Here is a 19,119-nt window from a genome sequence, read left to right as displayed (position 1 = left end):
GTTTTATCTGCTGAAACAATTTTCTGCCGTCCGTTGAAGCCGTGCAGCCAAGAGCAACGTCAAGCAGCGATAATCGCATATCCGTGAGGTACCACGAGGCTTATACTTGTGTATGACGGAACCATCGAGGAAACTGTCTGCGATCCCTGCGAGAGATGACTTAAGGTCCTGACAAATTTCCGTCCACACTGGCAACAGTAGGGGCCGAAATGTCCGATAAAACTCCAGTGGGACGGCGTCAAGGCCAGGCGAACTGTACATGAAACTCGCCTTGCTAGCACCATGGTCATCGTCCTCCATGACGTTAGCAGGCAGATGAATCGTTGCATCCCCAGGAACCGAGCCAAAACAGAGTCTGGAGAGTACTATAATGTTTGCAAAGTGGTGACGTTGTTAAGAGTACAACATAACATAATGTGTACAGAGGGCAAACCCAATATCCCGTTGGGCAACGAAATTTCCGCCCATCACCGGTCTTAAGGACATTAATCAAAGTCCTCCTACAGTGGCGCGATTCCGCTACCACATGATACATGGATGGACACTCCTGCACTAATCTGTCGTTTGTGCACTGCCTCACCATATCTCATTCAAGTTGACGGCAAGAGAGGGATGTGAGCTGTGCCTTTGCACGATTCACCATCGCCTGGCGCTCTGACCAATACGGCATCATAGTACATTCCGGGGGAATGGTGAAATACAATTCTTGGGTTCGTCGGCGTCACGCCGCAACGCCCATTCCGCAACCAATCAACGCCTTGTGGAGGACACGCTTTGTGCATGGCATCCACCATAACAGATCAGACTTATAGGCATCACTTCGTCGACGACAAGCTGTTCACGTTGTCTCGATGAGCTGCCGGCAGTCGGGTGAAGTAAGTTGGATCGTATTCAGTTTCCATGGTCCACGGCTGCTCCACACCCTGTGGCGACAGAGACTGATGGCACAGATATATGTCTCATGGCCAGAGAACGCAATGGGCCAGGCTTCAGTAGCCTGAACCCTGCTGCCAATATCGCAGGAGATGTAAACACTTTCGAGGCGGCTGGAAGAATTGATAGTAAAATGCGTAAACCCTGGACGATCGCCGTGAACATGCTCCCAAGTATCCACAAGTCTGCAGTGTTGGAGAACTGTCTCTAGAGCCACGCATGGAGAGTGACTTGGTAATTTGTCTTTGGGTACCTGGGTGCAGTTGAAATCGTCTCAAAAGAGGCGTTATTGACTCTGAGAGGAAGGCAGAACATTCAAGGTGGGGCTCCGAACCAGATGGCGCATAGACAGTGACGATCCTGATGCCACTAAACGTGACAGCCATACCTCTGACATCAGGGAGTAGGAAACTGAATCAGTTAGGATACCGTCACGTAGGAGGATCGCCACCCCACTACTAGCAGGGGAAGCAAGGGAGTCATGATATAAAACCATGGGGAATACAGAAATTTGTAACGTGCACCTCCTGAAGGAGGGTAACGGCAACGTGTATTGTATTGTATTGCAAATGGTTATGCGATAAGTCTGGAAAGCTGCCATCGCCAGGTGGAAGGACGATTCATACACTGGGTAAGCTCAGGGACCTCCTAGTTCCGCCCTCATGGGAGGGCACACCACTATGATGGAGAGAGAGCCGACCCCACCAAGAGTGGTCCATCGCTCTGTACACCTCCGCAATGTCCATCCTCAGCATCGAGGTCATCTGCCCAGGAGACAGACGTCTCACTAGGTCGGTTTAGTGGAATATTATCAGTGGTGCGACCGTAGGTAGCGTCAGACGCAAAAAGGGAGGCAACTCCATCAGAAGCAGGTGGATGAAGGTCATTGTCCAGAGGTGGACTCTGACTGGAGACGGGAAACGATGTCACATCGTCAGGTACCAGGACGTCAGAGGACAGTGAATCATAAGTAGCAGGGTCGTCACTCTTTGCACACATCCGATGGAGGTAGTCATCAGAAGGGGTACGGTATTGTCTCTTCCGTTTCCTGGGCGAGCGTGACTTCCTATCATGCCGTTCCGTGTCGGATGGAGACGGCTAAGTCCTACATATTGACAGATGAGAGAAAAAAGGAGGTGGGTTCAGCTCCATAATCAATAACCATGGGATCGGGACAAACAGCTTGTGTCTGCTGACGGCCATCGATCAATTTGAACTGTCTTCGTCAGCAGTGTAGGAAAGACAGGCAAAACGTCCATAGCGTAGTCGAGAGGAGTTGATGCCGTCACCGACTGATTCAGATGGGCGCAGCAGGTAGCACCGCTGCGGACACATGTAACACAGTGGGCGTTACAGGAAGAGCGACGTCTCCGTCGGAGACATTCAAATGGACATGGTCATCCTGGGCACAACCTAAACAAGTGCATGGCTGGCCATCGTACATGACGACAGCCCTGCAGCCGGCAATAACCAAGTTTCCGTACTTCAACTTTTATGTGACGGACACCGTTAAGGACGCGGCAGGTTTCGAAAGTCTTCCACGTTTCAGCAACGAGGCAGACGACTTTGCCATAAGGTTTAAAGGCGGCCACTACAATGTCTGATGGTACCTTAAAACTGGAGTTCTAAAACCCTCAATGTTCGCAGGCCAAAACCAGCGTGATCAACCACGCCAGTTCCTGTATGTGGGTCAGAGATTCGAAACTTGAGACCGCTAGAATGTCGCCGCACAACAACGGCGCACAACTCGTCATTCGCCAGCTTTATGTACTTAGGATCGAAAAATTAATTCCGAGAACATCTTGTGGCGGGAGACGCATTTCATCCTGTACAAAACCATCTACTTCATACGCCTTCGGTCGTTCGTGATCCAAAGGAAAAGTTAATTCAATTGTGGCTTGACGGTAAGAAAACACCATTACGGCCGATGATATCGGACTCTGAGACAAGCCGCTAAGTGGAAGGAAACAAACGCATTCGTGCTCGCATGCAGGACAACAAGCGAGACGAAAACAGGACGTGCTCCCTCATCACTGTGGAAGGCAGACTGACCACTGAGCCGTTCGGATACGGTGGTCGTTGCAACTGCACGGACTACCCTAGTACGCCTCCCATCAGACGAAAATTGTCAACTTATCCACACACTAAAAATGTAGTGTCCCTTGCCCATTATCCCCATTACTCGCAGCACTTCACCGTTTCCCGTAAGCATTCGAGCCTTTTCCGTATCTGCACTGAAGATATCATTTCCGTCTCAACTTAATTATGTATCTATGTGGAATCTGTTCTTTCGAACATGTCCCAGAAAATTAACACCATTTTGATCCAGAAGTCATTAGGAATTAAGACACAAAGGAATTATTGACATTGGCTGCGAATGGGCATTGATTGAAATCAGTAGGGAAAGCTGAAAATTTATATTAGACCGGGATTCTAACCTAGATGACCTGCTTACTGGGCAGAGGTTCTTTTTTTATATGAGCCTTCCTGGAGCCCGAAGTTAGGGGTGGGGCGAAAGTGGAGACGCGTCCCAACTTGAGGCCCGGCTACCATGTCCTGTACCCATCCTCCAGGAACTAAGGAAAGAGAAGGCAACATGAAGTAGAGGTACAATGAACATTTTTTATTTATTTATTCACTAATTTTATTTATTTGTTTTTTTTTCAACATTAATACCACTGAGAATAGCAGGAAACCAGCGTCGTCAGGAGGAGAGCGAAGCAAAACAATAGACTCATTAAGACTATCGAATTATAGTTTGTCTGGGAAGAACATTTTGATGATACGGAAATATATCGGTTCTAAGTGTAGAAGAAGCGAGAATCAACTCTACATGACAGGAATACCCCAGACCTGGGGGTTGGGTTAAGGAAATTGGAAATTGGAGAAAAATTTCTGTATTTTCGATTGCAGACAACTGCTAAATGGTGTTTATTAACGAACGGTCAAAAATCAACGAATTTTTTCTCGCCATCAGCAAACAAGTAGTGAGCTGCGTGTCCACAAATACACGCCAAGAGTTTGTCTTCGCTTGCGGGAAGCACCCTACGTCCGGAAAGAGTAGTAGTTGAGATGGTATCTGAAGCGGAGTCGTATAGGTAACAAGGGACATTAGTCGCACCAAGAACCAGACACCTCATGCCGATGTGCACACCAGGCGGTGCTCTCTATGTCCTAAACATCACTGGCGACACACAACAATGTGTAAGCGAAGTGAATCCTTTGAACGCTGGACTGGCACACTTGCTTCCCATCGACAGTAAGGTATAATGCAGAATGAACTTCAGTGTCAAGACAAGGAGCACACACCGATGGCCAAACGGCATGCCAGTCGACGTGGGGATGCTTCCCCTCAACCTCATTCGGTGACCTGTGATGCAGAAGGAAACCATTTATTTATTTATTTATTTTTGCAACCTACGTCCTCAATTATTTGCTTGACGTATTCCAGTCTCTGTCTTCCTCTGCAGTTTTTGCCCTCTACAGCTCCCTCTAGTACCATGGAAGTCATTCCCTCATGTCTTAGCAGATGTCCTATCATCCTGTCCCTTCTCCTTATCAGTGTTTTCCACATATTCCTTTCCTCTCCGATTCTGCGTAGAACCTCCTCATTCCTTACCTTATCAGTCCACCTAATTTTCAACATTCGTCTATAGCACCACATCTCAAATGCTTCGATTCTCTTCTGTTCCGGTTTTCCCACAGTCCATGTTTCACTACCATACAATGCTGTACTCCAGACGTACATCCTCAGAAATTTCTTCCTCAAATTAAGGCCGGTATTTGATATTAGTAGACTTCTCTTGGCCAGATATGCTTTTTTGCCATAGCGAGTCTGCTTTTGATGTCCTCCTTGCTCCGTCATTGATTATTTTACTGCCTAGGTAGCAGAATTCCTTAACTTCATTGACTTCGTGACCATCAATCCTGATGTTAAGTTTCTCCCTGTTCTCATTTCTACTACTTCTCATTACCTTCGTCTTTCTCCGATTTACTCTCAAACCATACTGTGTACTCATTAGACTGTTCATTCCGTTCAGCAGATCATTTAATTCTTCTTCACTTTCACTCAGGATAGCAATGTCATCAGCGAATCGTATCATTGATATCCTTTCACCTTGTATTTTAATTCCACTCCTGAACCTTTCTTTTATTTCCATCATTGCTTCCTCGATTTACAGATTGAAGAGTAGGGGCGAAAGGCTACAGCCTTGTCTTACACCCTTCTTAATACGAGCACTTCGTTCTTGATCGTCCACTCTTATTATTCCCTCTTGGTTGTTGTACATATTGTATATGACCCGTCTCTCCCTATTGCTTACCCCTACTTTTTTCAGAATCTCGAACAGCTTGCACCATTTCATATTGTCGAACGCTTTTTCCAGGTCGACAAATCCTATGAAAGTGTCTTGATTTTTCTTTAGCCTTGCTTCCATTATTAGCCGTAACGTCAGAATTGCCTCTCTCGTCCCTTTATTGATCGTCAACTAGCGCATGCTCAATTTTCTTTTCCATTCTTCTGTATATTATTCTTGTAAGAAGCTTCGATGCATGAGCTGTTAAGCTGATTGTGCGATAATTCTCGCACTTGTCAGCTCTTACCGTCCTCGGCATTGTGTGGATGATACTTTTCCGAAAGTCAGATGATATATCGCCAGACTCGTATATTCTACACACCAACGTGAATAGTCGTTTTGTTGCCACTTCCCCCAATGATTTTAGAAATTCTGATCGAATGTTATCTATCCCTCCTGCCTTATTTGACCGTAAGTCCTCCAAAGCTCTTTTAAGTTCCGTTTCTAATACTGGATCCCCTATCTCTTTTAAATCGACTCCTGTTTCTTCTTCTATCACATCAGACAAATCTTCACCCTCATAGAGGCTTTCAATGTATTCTTTCCACCTATCTGCTCTCTCTCCTCTGCATTTAACAGTGGAATTCCCGTTGCACTCTTAATGTTACCACCGTTGCTTTTAATGTCACTAAAGGTTGTTTTGACTTTGCTGTATGCTGAGTCTGTCCTTCCGACAATCATATCTTTTTCGATGTCTTCACATTTTTCCTGCAGCCATTTCGTCTTAGCTTCCCTGCACTTCCTATTTATTTCATTCCTCAGCGACTTGTATTTCTGTATTCCTGATTTCCCCTGAACATGTTTGTACTTCCTCCTTTCATCAATCAACTGAAGTATTTCTTCTGTTACCCATGGTTTCTTCGCAGCTACCTTCTTTGTACCTATGTTTTCCTTCCTAACTTCTGTGATGGCCCTTTTTAGAGATGTCCATTCCTCTTCAACTGTGCTGCCTACTGCACTATTCCTTATTGCTGTATCTATAGCTTTAGAGAACTTCAAACGTATCTCGTCATTCCTTAGTACTTCTGTATCCCACTTCTTTGCGTATTGATTCTTCCTGACTAATATCTTGAACTTCAGCCTACTCTTCATCACTACTATATTGTGATCTGAGTCTATATCTGCTCCATGATGTAATCTAATTGAAATCTTCCCGTATCTCCCGGCCTTTTCCAAGTATACCTCCTCCTCTTGTGATTCTTGAACAGGGTATTCGCTATTACTAGCTGAAACTTGTTACAGAACTCAATTAGTCTTTCTTCTCTTTCATTCCTTGTCCCAAGCCCATATTCTCCTGTAACCTTTTCTTCTACTCCTTCCCCTACAACTGCATTCCAGTCGCCCATGAGTATTAGATTTTCGTCCCCCTTTACATACTGCATTACCCTTTCGATATCCTCATACACTTTCTTTATCTGTTCATCTTCAGCTTGCGACGTCGGCATGTATACCTGAACTATCGTTGTCGGTGTTGGTCTGCTGTCGATTCTGATTAGAACAACCCGGTCACTGAACTGTTCACAGTAACACACCCTATGCCCTACCTTCCTATTTATAACGAATCCTACACCTGTTATACCATTTTCTGCTGCTGTTGATATTACCCGATACTCATCTGACCAGAAATCATTGTCTTCCTTCCACTTCACTTCACAGACCCCTACTATACCTACACTCCTGGAAATTGAAATAAGAACACCGTGAATTCATTGTCCCAGGAAGGGGAAATTTTATTGACACATTCCTGGTGTCAGATACATCACATGATCACACTGACAGAACCACAGGCACATAGACACAGGCAACAGAGCATGCACAATGTCGGCACTAGTACAGTGTATATCCACCTTTCGCAGCAATGCAGGCTGCTATTCTCCCATGGAGATGCTGGATGTAGTCCTGTGGAACGGCTTGCCATGCCATTTCCACCTGGCTCCTCAGTTGGACCAGCGTTCGTGCTGGACGTGCAGACCGCGTGAGACGACGCTTCATCCAGTCCCAAACATGCTCAATGGGGGACAGATCCGGAGATCTTGCTGGCCAGGGTAGTTGACTTACACCTTCTAGAGCACGTTGGGTGGCACGGGATACATGCGGACGTGCATTGTCCTGTTGGAACAGCAAGTTCCCTTGCCGGTCTAGGAATGGTAGAACGATGGGTTCGATGACGGTTTGGATGTACCGTGCACTATTCAGTGTCCCCTCGACGATCACCAGTGGTGTACGGCCAGTGTAGGAGATCGCTCCCCACACCATGATGCCGGGTGTTGGCCCTGTGTGCCTCGGTCGTATGCAGTCCTGATTGTGGCGCTCACCTGCACAGCGCCAAACACGCATACGACCATCATTGGCACCAAGGCAGAAGCGACTCTCATCGCTGAACACGACACGTCTCCATTCGTCCCTCCATTCACGCCTGTCGCGACACCACTGGAGGCGGGCTGCACGATGTTGGGGCGTGAGCGGAAGACGGCCTAACGGTGTGCGGGACCGTAGCCCAGCTTCATGGAGACGGTTGCGAATGGTCCTCGCCGATACCCCAGGAGCAACAGTGTCCCTAATTTGCTGGGAAGTGGCGGTGCGGTCCCCTACGGCACTGCGTAGGATCCTACGGTCTTGGCGTGCATCCGTGCGTCGCTGCGGTCCGGTCCCAGATCGACGGGCACGTGCACCTTCCGCCGACCACTGGCGACAACATCGATGTACTGTGGAGACCTCACGCCCCACGTGTTGAGCAATTCGGCGGTACGTCCACCCGGCCTCCCGCATGCCCACTATACGCCCTCGCTCAAAGTCCGTCAACTGCACATACGGTTCACGTCCACGGTGTCGCGGCATGCTACCAGTGTTAAAGACTGCGATGGAGCTCCGTATGTCACGGCAAACTGGCTGACACTGACGGCGGCGGTACACAAATGCTGCGCAGCTAGCGCCATTCGACGGCCAACACCGCGGTTCATGGTGTGTCCGCTGTGCCGTGCGTGTGATCATTGCTTGTTCAGCCCTCTCGCAGTGTCCGGAGCAAGTATGGTGGGTCTGACACACCGGTGTCAATGTGTTCTTTTTTCCATTTCCAGGAGTGTAGATTGAGCCTTTGCATTTCGCTTTTCAGATTTTCTAGTTTTCTTACCACGTTCAAGCTTCTGACATTCCACGCCCCGACTCGTAGAACGTTATCCTTCCGTTGATTATTCAATCTTTTTCTCATGGTAACCTCCCCCTTGGCAGTCCCCTCCCGGAGATCCGAATGGGGGAAGATTCCGGAATCTTTTGCCAATGGAGAGATCATCATGACACTTCTTCAAATACAGGCCACATGTCCTGTGGATACACGTTACGTGTCTTTAATACAGTGGTTTCCATTGCCTTCTGCATCCTCATGTCGTTGATCATTGCTGATTCTTCCCCCTTTAGGGGCAATTTCCCACCCCTAGGACAAGAGAGTGCCCTGAACCTCTATCCGCTCCTCCGCCCTCTTTGACAAGTCCGTTGGCAGAATGAGGCTGACTTCTTATGCCGGATGTCTTCGGCCGCCAATGCTGATTATTTATCAAAATTTTGGCAGTGGTGGGGTTCGAACCCGGGACCGAAGACGTTTTGATTATGTATCAAAGACGCTACGCCTAGACCACGGTCAGATCCATACATCGCCTTCATAGATGTCAGTTGCAGTGGCAGCATCAAAGCACAGACGTAGCTCAGTTCGAGGAAAAAGTAGTTGGAGTAAAGCAAGAGCGGCGGGACTTCCGAAAGCTGGATCGGTGCTGAGAGAGAGTGTGATGAAAGATCCTCCAACAACAGGCCGGTAAGGCATGCAAGACAACGGTGCCACAACGCCGTGTGAGAGCCTCTGAAAGGGGCTACCGCTCTGTCAGTCATATGATACAGACGTAAACTGCCATTGCAACCAGGGAGGGTGATCGTCTCGTAACTTATCTTGAACAGCAAGCCGTGGGAAACATGTGAACCCAATGCCGCCAGATTGCAGTGCGCCATTGTTTATCGGAACTGGAAGTGACTGTGCTAGATGGGGGTTAAGTGACGCCAAATATACATTTACATACTGTGTTCGTTGCGGAAGATCGAGTGCTCGTAAACGGTGACTCAAGAGCCCAGTTCGTAGTTGGGAAAGTAGGTGCCGTAAGTTGAGAGCAAGTGGCGCTGCAGATCACATTCGAAATCGAGTCCTAAGCATCAGATAGTATCAGCTACAAGCAAAGGAGCAGCACTGTCGGTAGGAAGCCATGCACCTATAGCAATGACGTACTATTTGCGGACGTTAAGGCAGCTACCAGAAGCTTCACCTCAGGTGGTAGTCCATGCTAGTGACTTCGTGACCTCAGCACTGCCATGAAGAACGATGACGAGATCGTCTACGATAAGCAGTGCAGTTGAATACATGGTCACTGAGAGATATCGCAGAGAGCCGTTGACGGATGCCACAGGGAAATAGTTCCATGACTGAAGCATACAACAGTACAGAGAGCGGGCAGCCTTGTCGCATTGATTGACGGATCTAGATGGGAGGAGTGAGGCGGACATTGAAGAGTATACGAGATGTATCTCCACCAAGGAGACGGTAGTATCAGGATAGCCCATATTGCGGAGCAAACCTTCCAGGTTGTCGTGATCGATCCGATCGAACGCCTGGCTGAAGTCAAGAGCTGCCAAAAGTCCAGGCATACGATGAGTATGAGTAAGAGCGATTATGTCCCGATAGTGACAGAGGGCAGTGCGGATGTTGTTGGCCCCTCCCAAAGAAGTTTTATCAGGGGAAACCACGTACCGAGCCTTCCTTTTAAGCCGTGCAGCCAACATCTGGTTAAAGATCTATAAGTCGCTGTCGTGTAATGTCAAGGGCGGTAACCGCATATCCATGAGGTGACCCGGCGCTTGTGTATGGGAATGAGGAAACCATCAAGGAGGCCATCTGGAATCGGCATGAAAGGTGACATAAGATCCTGACAAATTTCCGTCCACACTGGCGCCAGAAGGAGACGAAATGTCTGATAAAACGCCAGTGGGAAACCGTCAGGGCCAAGCGACCTGTTCGTAGAACCTGCCCGGACAGCAAAATGGACTTCGTCTTCTGTGACGTTAGTGAGCAGATTAATCGTCGCATCCACGGGAACCAAGCCAAAGGGGAGTCTGGAGACCAGGAGACCGCCATAATGTTGGCAGGGTGGAGACGTTATTCAGACTACTGCGTAAGGTGCATGAAGGGAAAACCCGATATCCGACTGGGTATCAAAACGGTGCCCATCATCGGCCGTAAGAACATTAAAGTCCTCAGACGGTGGCGTCGTCCCTCTATGACACGATCCATAGATGGTCGCTCTTGCACTAACCCATCATGTGTTCGCGCCATTACTATAGCTCCTTCAAGGTGATCTCACGTGAGCTGGGCCTTGGCACGATTCGCCATTGCCTTGCACTCTGGAAAATGCGTCATAGTATTACATTTCCTGAGAATGGTGAATTAGAACTCCTGAGTCCGTTCTACCACGCCACAAACTCCCTTCTGCAACAAATGAAGGCCTTGCGGGGGTCAGGCTTTGCACAGAGCACCCTTCAAGACAGGACAGACTGATAGGCATCAGGGCGTCGACGACAAGCTGTATACGTGGTCTCGATGAGCTGCCAGCATTCGGGCAAAGTAAGGTGGATCGTGTTCAGTTTCCATGGTTCACGGTTGCTCCATACCCTGTGACGGCAGAGACTGATAGCGCAGATACATGCGTCATGGTCAGAGAACACAATGGGCCAGACTTCAGCAGCCTGCACCCCACTGACAATACCACAGGAGATGGAAACACGATTGAATCGGTAGGAAGAATGGCTAGTGAAATGCATAAACCCCAGACGATCGCCACGAACATGCTCCAAAGAATCCAGTAGGCTGAGGTGCTAGAGAATTGTCGCTAATGCCGCGCATGGAGAGTGACTTGGTAGTTGGCCTTTGGGTACCTGGGTGCAGTTGAAATCGCCTCCCCTGCAGACCCAGGAAGAGAGGCATTACCGTCTCTGAGAAGAAGGTGGAATATTCACGGCGGTGACCCGAACCAGATAGCGCATAGACACTGGCGATCATGACGCCACTAAACGTGAGAGCAGGAAGATAGGCAACTGCTTCAGCGAGGATACCGTCACGTAAGAGGATCACCACCCCACTACCCGCAGGGGAGGCATGAGAATCATGCAGTATAAAACCATGGGATGCACAGAAATTATCAACGTGCATATCCTTATGGGTAGCAACGTCAAGGTCCGTGCAAACAGCATATCACGGAGTAAAGACAGTTTGTGGTGTATGTAAATTGTTTGACATTGACCGTGGCTATGCGATAAGTCTGGAAAGCTGACGTCGCCAGGAGGCACGACGATTCAAACACGGGGAAGCACAGGGAACTTCCTGTTAGGTCTCTGTGGAAGGACACATCACTGTGACAGGGAGGGAGCCGATCGCTCTGTACATCTCCACAACGTCCATCTTCAGCATCGACGTCCTCTGCTCAGGAGACAGACGTCTCACCAGGTCGGTTCAGTGGGACACAATCGGAGGTGCGCCCTCAGGTAGCGTCAGACACAGAAATGGTTCAAAATGGTTCAAATGGGTCTGAGCACTATGGGACTTAACAGCTGAGGTCATCAGTCCCCTAGAACTTAGAACTACTTAAACCTAACTAACCTAAGGACATCACACACATCCATGCCCGAGGCAGGATTCGAACCTGGAACCGTAGCAGTCGCGCGGTTCCCGACTGAGGCGCCTAGAACCGCTCTGCCGCCACGACCGGCCACAGAAATGGAGGCAACCGCATCAGATGCAGGCGGTGTAAGGTTGGTGTCCGGAAGTGAACGCTAAATGGAGATGCAGGGTGGGAAGGACGTCGCATCATCAGGCGTAAGGGCATCAGAGGACAGAGCACCATCAGAAGCAAGGTCGTCATCTTCTGTAGATATCCGGGAAGCAGTCATCAGAAGGGGTGCCGTATTGTCTCTTCCTAACATGCTGTTACGTGTGGTCTGGCGAGCGGCGATCGTCCGACATGTTGCCAGATAGCAGAAAAGCGGAGATGGGTACAGTTCCATGATCAACAACCATGGGATTGGGACAAGCAGCTTGTGCCTGCTGACGGTCATCGTCCATTTGTATTGGCCATGGCAGGAGCTTAGGAGAGACAGGCGAAACTTCCATCGCGATTTTTAGAGGAGTCGACGGCGGTACCAACTGTTTCAGAGAAAGCGCAGCAGGCAGAACAGCGTCAGATGCGTAAGATACAGGTAACACAATGGGCGCTGCAGGAATATCGACGTCTCCTATCGGCGTCTCAAACAGTCTACGTCTGAGACACCCAGAATTAGCATGGCTTTCCTGGCCACAACCTGAACAGGTGCGCGGCTGGCCATCGTTCATAACGTCAGCGCACAGCTCTTCAGTCGCAAACTTTATGTACACTGCAGTACTGAGGATCGAAAAATGTATGCCGAGAACATCTTTTGGCGGGAGGCGAATTTCATCCTGTATAATACGTTCTACTCCATATGCCTTCGGTCGTTCGTGATCCAAACGAAAAGTTAATATTATTGTGCCTTGGCGGTAAGAAAACGCCATGATGGTCGGTGTAGTCGGACTCTGAGACAAGCCGCTACACAGAAGTAAACAAACGCGCGCTCGCTCGCAAGCAGCACAACAGGCGCAAAGCAAACAAGGCGTGCGCGCCTCACCACAGCCAAAGGCCGACTCACCACTAAGCAATCCGACACAGTGGCGTGCTAGAATAGTTTGTGCATTTTCAGCTTCTACTGTGTCCGGATGGCTAAGTGATCAGAGCATCTGCCCAATAAGGAGGGAGACTCAGGTTTGAATCCAGGTCTAGCACATATGTTCAGCTTTCTTCATTGATTTCAGTCAATGCCCATTCGCACCCTATGGCTATAATTCCTGTGTGTTGTATACAGCAGTTTTTTAATTCAATGAGACGTGGCTACCTTCACTGGGTGACATATCCCTTTCTGGTTTTACCAGTGTGCGTGGTGATAGAGTAGACGGGTATGGAGGAACAGCGCATTTAATTAAAAATCGTATCCCATTCAAAATGTTAAATTTAGAGCTTACTCATGCAGAATTTCAGTAATTGGTGTCTCCATTCCCTCAGATACTGGAACCTTTGATTTAATTTCTGTATACTGGGTGCCATCTAACGATATAACTGAAAACTATCTGCGTAATCTTGTGAGTTCCAGCAGTAAACCAAAATTAATAACGGACGGCATCAATGGACGTCATTCAGCCTTAGACCCAGGTCAAGAAGATAGATTTGGGCCATTAATCGCAGAGATCACGATTAAATTTACTTAATAATACTCAGCCATAGGAGACCAACAAGAACCAGTCATTCACACCAAAGGAACAGTTAAACCGATTTGTATTTTGCCTTTCCAGTCATGGCTACACCCTTTACATGAGAGTTGGAGGAGATACACTAGGTGGGGACCATTTACCAATCATTCTCCGATTCGCCCCCAAAAGTTATAATAGATGATTTATACATAAAAACTATCGCAAGCTACTGCCAGTATTAAACGGAACTTGCACCTCTAAAAAACAGACTCGCAAATCAAGGAAACCCAGTAGCGGATTACATAAATCTTAGAAAAAATATTCAGGAAACAAAGATGTCAATTACATAGAATAAACTGTTTATTCCCACAGAAAATAAACCGTCAGATTGGTGAGACGAAGAATATCAAAACTCGGTGAAAGAGCGTATGATCGCAGTTAAATTATGCAGACGTCTAGCGACAGAAAAAGATTACGTTGATTTCAAGAAAGTGCAAGGAAAGTGAAAAAATTCCTAAAGTAAAGAAAAGAAATTATTGAAGGGAGCTTGGCAGCAGCTTAAATGCAAGAACACCCATTTCGTCTCGGTGGGGAAAAGATTAAACGTTTTAGAAGAGTTCCGATCGGGACATTCCTTGTTAGTCAGATGAAATTGATTCTACAACGTTTAACAGCTGACTTTGTGGAGCTTGCTATTAATTTAACCACTACAGGTGTACACCATTTCCTGAACGAACTCGTAACAGTAAGCGAACTAAATCGAACACTGTCAGTTCTCTAAAGTACAGCAACTGGTCCTGAAAACATCGTTTACCCCATGCTCTACAAGTTGACGGGACGAGGAAAAACTTACCTGAGCAATATTTTAAGCAGTTCCTGGTCCAGTTGTACTTATATTTCTGAACTGAAGACAGTGCGAATTGTTCTAGTTTTGAAGCATGGAAAACCTCCGGATGAACTGCCGTCATGTAGACCTATCGCACTACAATCATGTTCATTGAAGGTGTTAGAAAGGAAAATAAAACTTGAGGCAGAATGGTGTTACGAACACTGTTACCTGTTAAACACTGGAAAGACAGACTTCTGCAGAGGCAGCGAAACCCATGAAACACTAGTACAACTTATTACAGGTATCCAGTTTTGTGTCACCAACAAGTTTCTAATAGCTGTTTACAAAGGTATTCATGATGCGTATGATGCAGTTGGCCTTTGGTTACTCGCTAAGAAGCTTGAGCGACATAATGTCCTTCTTAACTTCGTTGGCAACCTCATTTGTGTACTAAAGACAGAGAACTTCGTATTAAAGTTGGTAATAACAACATGGGACCAAGGAGGATTAGTAAGGGTATCCCGTATGGATCAGCTCCATCACCGATATTTTTTTATATCTGCAACTGCAATACGCTGAAAATTTGTGGACATACACAACAAGCGACAAATTAGAAGGACGGCGTAAAATGGACGCAGCGATGACAGCCCACAGCTACTGGCTAGAGGAAAACAGACTGGCTTTTTCACAGAATAAATCTGTTGCAAGCATATACACCAGACGTCGGATGCAAGAGATTCAGTCTACGACTGTAGGAACATATATTCTTCCTGGAAGCCAGTGGTGTACATTCATTGTAAACTGCAATGGACAGAACACAAAAATCAAGCAGTAGCAAAGTGTGAGAAAAACATTAGCCCATTAAGAGCAGTGTCAGGCGTCACATGGAGTGCATACTATTACACATGCGTCAAAGTGTATCGTGTCCTATTGCAGCCGCATCTGGACTATGGAAGTAATGGTTCAAATGGCTCTGAGCACTATGGGACTTAACTATTGAGGTCATCACTCCCCTAGAACTTAGAACTACTTAAACCTAACTAACCTAAAGACATCACACACATCCATGCCCGAGGCGGGATTCGAACCTGCGACCGTAACGGTCGCGCGTTTCCAGACTGTAGCGCCTAGAACCGCTCGGCCACTCCGGCCGACGGACTATGGAAGTATATGCTACGGATCGGCGACGGAGACGTTTTTACAAAAACTGAACATGTTCCAATATAAGGTGCTTAGAATATACCTTGATGTCATGAAGTCAATCCTGACAAGCGCCCTGCTTGTGGAAAGTAACGAACCACCCTTAAACCGGCAGTGCAAATATTTAAGCATCAAATTTCTGATGAAGAGGGCTCAATATTTAGAGGACACCTTTTTATATTGCATCCAGAAACCTTCCGCAATGCGTTACGCGTCTAATTCCTTGTTGTGTAAGGATCTACCTCCACAAACAAGGGAATATATAGAAGCAGCTCTGCGAGTGCTCATGCTTCAATGAAGTTATGTACGTTCTGTTGTTGAACCTGACGTGCAATTTGATCTGCCAGTTTCTTCAACTATTTCAAATCATGCAGTGCTCGATCTCCGAACCAAATATTCACAGGCGAAGATAGTTTACACAGAAAGATCAAGCAACAAGGAGGGACGTGGGAGTTAAGCATAAGCTATCAAAGGGTTCAAATGGCTCTGAGCACTATGGGACTTAACTATTGAGGTCATCACTCCCCTAGAACTTAGAACTACTTAAACCTAACTAACCTAAGGACATCACACACATCCATGCCCGATGCAGGATTCGAACCTGCGACCGTAGCGGTCGCGCGGTTCCAGACTGAAGCGCCTAGAACTGCTCGGCCACTCTGGCCGGCCAGCTATCAAAGGAAATGACAATAATGACGGCAGAGCTTACGGCGATGTTGAAAGTCGTTAAGTACTGCTATGCGACGCCGGAGGAAAATATTGTCATCCCTTCGGGCTCCAATCTGCGTTCACTCTGCTTAAAAATTTTCAGTGAGGGCGTACAAACTGCAGTATCATCAATGACCGCACCGTGGCGCACAGCATTTCGCGGCTAGGAATCAGACGCGGTACCACCGCCATTGAACAGCGCAGGCGCAACCACCCCTAAGCCGCTTCCGCGGTAAACCCAGCAACGCCAGCCGGCGTACATACGGAAATTAGCAATCTACTGACTATGGACCAATCACGCCATGCCACGCCACCGCCGGCTCACCGGTGACGTGTTTACTCCAACGCAACCGGACGAGTTACAGGCGCACGCCCCGCCACGGACAGCAGGGCGAAGTCAGGCTGCAGTCTCGCGAAGTGTTTGGACTCACCGCTTGTAACTGCCGACATACGCAGACTTGAAGTCACAATGTTGTATGATTGTGACAGAGACTCAGCGTGTTTGTATTCAGATCTTGTGTGAACTTAAATTGAGAGATTAAACTTGTTTTTGCTGGCCGAAGTGGCCGCGCGGTTCTGGCGCTGCATTCTGGAACCGCGAGACCGCTACGGTCGCAGGTTCGACTCCTGCCTCGGGCATGGATGTGTGTGGTGTCCTTAGGTTAGTTAGATTTAACTAGTTCTAAGTTCTAGGGGACTAATGACCTCAGCAGTTGAGTCCCATAGTGCTCAGAGCCATTTGAACCATTAAACTTGTTTTTCCACTCACGTCTCCAGTCTTTGTTGTTCCATACTTCCCGGATACAACGCAAACCATCCGACAGCCCACGAGACAATAACGTACGTGAAACAACTGCAAAGGATTGGTCGCAGAGTCTCCGTTCACTGGATTAAAGAGCACAACAATGTCATGGCCAACGAGATCGCTGACACACTTACCAAGGAAGTGGTAACCTCAGGTACAGAAAAGACTGTCCACACATTCCACCGGAGGATCTCTTACCGATTTACGGTAGGAGGATGCGGACCGAGTGAGACAAAGAATGACAAGCTCCCCAGACAACTAGAGAAAAATACTGTGCGAAAAATGGTACCAGTGCTACCAAGCAGACTTTGGTATCATTGACTTACGGGCTCATGCTAATCTACGGATGCAGTTCAACCATCGTCGATATGCACAGCACCTATCCTGACTACGGTACGCATAGTACTACGTCTACTCTCTGGCTGTCGAAGTGGAAGAAACAATTCAAACATTTTTTGATGCATCAAACGGTGGGGCCCCACATTAAATTTGCTAAGAAATGTAGTGAGAAAACAAATATCAGTATCTAACATCTGTGCCAACGTTATTGGCAACCAAAGACATTGCAGAATAGAAAGACCTTTACTATTTTCTAAAGGAAGCGAAAAGAGAGATATGAAGTAACTGAGGTAAACCAAATAACTTGGTGTAATTTCAGTATGTTATTTCGAGTTCCTTATGTCATTGTTTTATGTCTTCATCATTAGTGTTCCTTTTTACCATTTTCCTTTTGTATCTATGCCAGTTGTATGATATTACCATTTACTTACAGAGATGACTGTATGCGGAATACTCAGATGCCAATAAAAAGTAAAAAAAACTTCATGCCTCGTGTTTTGTGTAATGAAAAGTCAGCCTATTATATGTGAACTAAGATTTCCTTCTCTCCATAACAGCAGCATTATCAAGTTTTTGATATGTACACTCCTGGAAATTGAAATAAGAACACCGTGAATTCATTGTCCCAGGAAGGGGAAACTTTATTGACACATTCCTGGGGTCAGATATATCACATGATCACACTGACAGAACCACAGGCACATAGACACAGGCAACAGAACATGCACAATGTCGGCACTAGTACAGTGTATATCCACCTTTCGCAGCCATGCAGGCTGCTATTCTCCCATGGAGACGATCGTGGAGATGCTGGATGTAGTCCTGTGGAACGGCTTGCCATGCCATTTCCTCCTGGCGCCTCAGTTGGACCAGCGTTCGTGCTGGACGTGCAGACCGCGTGAGACGACGCTTCATCCAGTCCCAAACATGCTCAATGGGGGACAGATCCGGAGATCTTGCTGGCTAGGGTAGTTCACTTACACCTTCTAGAGCACGTTGGGTGGCACGGGATACATGCGGACGTGCATTGTCCTGTTGGAACAGCAAGTTCCCTTGCCGGTCTAGGAATGGTAGAACGATGGGTTCGATGACGGTTTGGATGTACCGTGCACTATTCAGTGTCCCCTCGACGATCACCAGTGGTGTACGGCCAGTGTAGGAGATCGCTCCCCACACCATGATGCCGGGTGTTGGCCCTGTGTGCCTCGGTCGTATGCAGTCCTGATTGTGGCGCTCACCTGCACAGCGCCAAACACGCATACGACCATCATTGGCACCAAGGCAGAAGCGACTCTCATCGCTGAACACGACACGTCTCCATTCGTCCCTCCATTCACGCCTGTCGCGACACCACTGGAGGCGGGCTGCACGATGTTGGGGCGTGAGCGGAAGACGGCCTAACGGTGTGCGGGACCGTAGCCCAGCTTCATGGAGACGGTTGCGAATGGTCCTCGCCGATACCCCAGGAGCAACAGTGTCCCTAATTTGCTGGGAAGTGGCGGTGCGGTCCCCTACGGCACTGCGTAGGATCCTACGGTCTTGGCGTGCATCCGTGCGTCGCTGCGGTCCGGTCCCAGGTCGACGGGCACGTGCACCTTCCGCCGAC

The sequence above is a fragment of the Schistocerca serialis genome, chromosome 3 (genome assembly GCF_023864345.2).
Source record: "Schistocerca serialis cubense isolate TAMUIC-IGC-003099 chromosome 3, iqSchSeri2.2, whole genome shotgun sequence".
In the NCBI taxonomy this organism is placed as follows: Eukaryota; Metazoa; Arthropoda; class Insecta; order Orthoptera; family Acrididae; genus Schistocerca; species Schistocerca serialis.
The sequence above is the reverse complement of the archived record's forward strand: the minus strand, read 5'-3'. Positions refer to the sequence as shown.